This window comes from Gracilinanus agilis, chromosome 2 (genome assembly GCF_016433145.1).
Source record: "Gracilinanus agilis isolate LMUSP501 chromosome 2, AgileGrace, whole genome shotgun sequence".
NCBI lineage: Eukaryota > Metazoa > Chordata > Mammalia > Didelphimorphia > Didelphidae > Gracilinanus > Gracilinanus agilis.
In genome coordinates, this window is record NC_058131.1 from 403,740,806 (window position 1) to 403,744,128 (window position 3,323).

The following is a 3,323-nucleotide window of genomic DNA, read 5'->3' on the forward strand; positions in this document are numbered from 1 at the left end:
GGGACTCAGCAGGTTTGAGCTGGGGGAAAAAAAAAATATATATATATATATATATATTGAATCCAACCCCTTTATCTTATAGAGAGGACCTGAGATCCATAAAGTGACTTGTCTAAGGTCACACTATCAATAGCAAAGCCAGAACTGAACCCCCAGATCTAGCATTTCCTTCAGGAACTGGGGGGGGGGAGATGTGCATGAGTCCTGGGATGGCAGCTCACTCTAGGAGAAGGAGGAGGAAAAGGAGGAAGAGGCGGCTGGATGTCTCTGCAGGAAATCAAACAGCAGGGAAACACCACTTGTTCTCCTCCCCCAGCATCCCACAGGCTACCCCGGCCAGCTCCACACAAGCTCTCATTGTACAAGGGCTGCCTGGCTTTGCCACAGTCCTGGTGTTCTTGGGTTTTGAGTTGGGGTGGGGGGGGGGGGACGACAACACCCATGAGAAGTGGGAAGGGTCAACCTTACTCATGGCAGTAGGCCTCCAGCTGCTTCTGCCCCTTTCTTTATGCAGCAACACCCGCCACCCCCTCATATCAAAGCAAGCTGGGTCACAAGGTAGAGGGAGTAAGAACCATATTCCTACCTAGAAGAGACTTCCCTAGCCAGTGTTGGAAGGCTCCCAGAGCCAGGGTGGGGTGGTGGGGAGGAAGGGCAAGAAATAAAAAGGCAGGGACCTCCGCCTAGGAAGCTCTAGCCAGCCTGGCTATGTAGGAAAGGGAAGAGAGACTGCTGGAGATGGGGAGAAGAACGCTGGGGAAGACCTTCCCAGTGATTCCTGCAGGGGCTGACATACATACATACATCTGTCTCCTCAGGACTTATTGCCAGGTTTCTGGCCCCAAATGCTAGTTGACGGAACACAGGTGAGAAGACATAGAGAAACAAAGAGAGAGATGGGTACTCCTCCATCTTGGCCATTGGTACCAGCTCCCTTCCAGAATTTAACATATGGGACTTTAGAGACAGTCAAGAAGAAGGGGTAGATTTTTGGCTGTTGGTCCCTAAGGCAGGCTGCAGCCAGAGGGTACAGCAAAGGGAATGGGAGGGAAAGTTGCTGTGAGACTCAGATTTCCCTATCAGCAGCAGAGCACATGGCTGGCCTGGAAAAAAATCCTCTGGAAATTTTTGCTCAGAAACACAAGGGGCATACACAGATTGTACGTACACACACACTCACACACTCACACACACACACACACACACACACACACACACACACACACACAAGATGCTGTCGGGTAAGCTGGACGTACCCTGCCCGGGGGCCTGACAGGGCAGCTACGCTCTATCGGGCCAATAATCCACAAACTAAGAGGGATTTATTGTACATGGCAGGGCCTAACAGCGCCAGAAACCCACAGCACTGGGATGTGTGTGTGTGTGTGTGTGTGTGTGTGTGTGTGTGTGTGTGTGTGTGGTGTTTAGGTAGGGGGGGAAATGTGTTTTCCAGCTATATCTGTGTAGAATGTCCTTGGGTACAGAGGTTCCATGCCATATGGGGTCAGAGTGGAAGATGGCTCAGAGCTTTATGGTACATGACCAGTCCTTCCAAGATATGAGTGCTCTGCCTACAAGGGAAATTTCACAAATGTGAAATGTTTCCAATGGAAGTAGAGGAAGAGGGGGAAAAGAGGGAAAGAGGAGGTGGATAAGGATTGGAGCCCAGGGAGGCCCTCTCTCTCTCTTGCAGGAAGCAAGCTATATCTACCAGACAGGAGGTAGGCTGGCAGGAGTCCATTGGATAGAGAAACTTGGGCACAAGGATGGGGGAGCTGGGGTTTTGTGCCTGAGTTTTCCCATCTAATCAAGGATTTCTTGCTTCACTTGAATGAAATTCTATCTGTGGAAGAGAGGGGCCAGGCAGGGTAAGCTGTGATTTATTTCTAGGACAGAAGGGTCACCTGAACTAGCTATGCCCACCTCTCCCCTGGCATCATTTCCCCCCCTCCCTCCCACAAAACAGGTCCAACAGTTTTGGCAGCCAAAAGGCAAGACTGCATGCAAACCCGGATGGCCAGGTGGTCTCTTGGCCACCTGCTCCCACCCCCTGCTTGGCAAGGATGGGGAATGGGGCCATAGCCTACCTACCTAGGAAGAAAACCTACTTCCCCTTGGCAAGTAGATTTATCCCTTGCCCACCACCCACCACAGCCAGTGATGATAATTGTCTATGGCCTTAACAGCTCTTCCTGGCAGGTTGAGTCCACTGCCACATCTGCAGGCTAGGGCCTCTGCGGCTGGAGAGAGAGAAATAACGAGAAAACAAAAGCCCCTAGACTGCAGGCCTGGTGGAAGGAGGGAGAGAGGGAGGGAGGTGTCGCTCTGGCCTCGGGAGCACAAAAATAATGAGCCAAGAGGGGCCGCGAGGCCAGCTTGCCCGCCCAGCACAGGGAGGCTCGAGTCGAGAGCCGGTTCTTTCCGGCCTTCGCTATCTGACCTTGACAGATGCCATGGCGCCGATGCCCTGGAGAGAAGCCGGAGAAAACTGCTGCCCTCTTTCCTCCCCTCCCCTCCCACCAGCCCAAAACAGGGCTACCACACAACCCAGGACTGGCAGGCTGGGAATTGCCTCAGATTTCCTTACTTGCCCCCTCCCTGCCACCCATTCCCCCTCCCTTAGTCAAAGCCTAATCTGACCACCAAGGCAGAGACAGGGCCACAGATGAGACGGGGCCTGGAGGAGGAGAGGGAAGAAGCTGAATCATAGAAAAAAGTTTACAGTGCTCCTTGGGGTTTCTTCAGCCAGAGGAAAAGCCCCACTTAATATTCAGCCCAAGCGGAGAATCCCAACACCTCATCTACCTATGGACCCAAAGAGTCTGATGGAAAAGAAAGGTGAACTTTCCACAGGCAAGAAGGCTGAGGTCAACCCAGCATTTCCCCTGTCCTCTTTCCCCACAACTCAATGGGGAGCCTTCTATTATTGGCTGGGAGTGGAATGCCAACATACTCTATGAGAGAGAGACAGAGAGAAAGAAGAGAGAGGGAGAGGGAGAGGGAGAGGAGGGAGGGAGAGACAGAGATAGAGGAGAGGAGGGAGGAGGAGGGAGAGGGGGAGAGACAGACAGACAGACAGAGAGAAAGAAGAGGGAGGGAGAGGGAGAGGAAAACAGAGACAGAGACAGAGGAGAGGAGGGAGGGAAGGAGGGAGGGACAGAGGGAGAAGGAGAGAGAGAGAGAGAGAGAGAGAATAAGCATTTGGGATGATGGGCCTCTGCTTTCTCATCTATTAAATGAGTCGTTGAACTAGCTAATTTCTGAGGTCCTTTCCAGCTCTAACTTGCTATGGTTCCATGAGATGTTTTCATTTGTGGACCTGA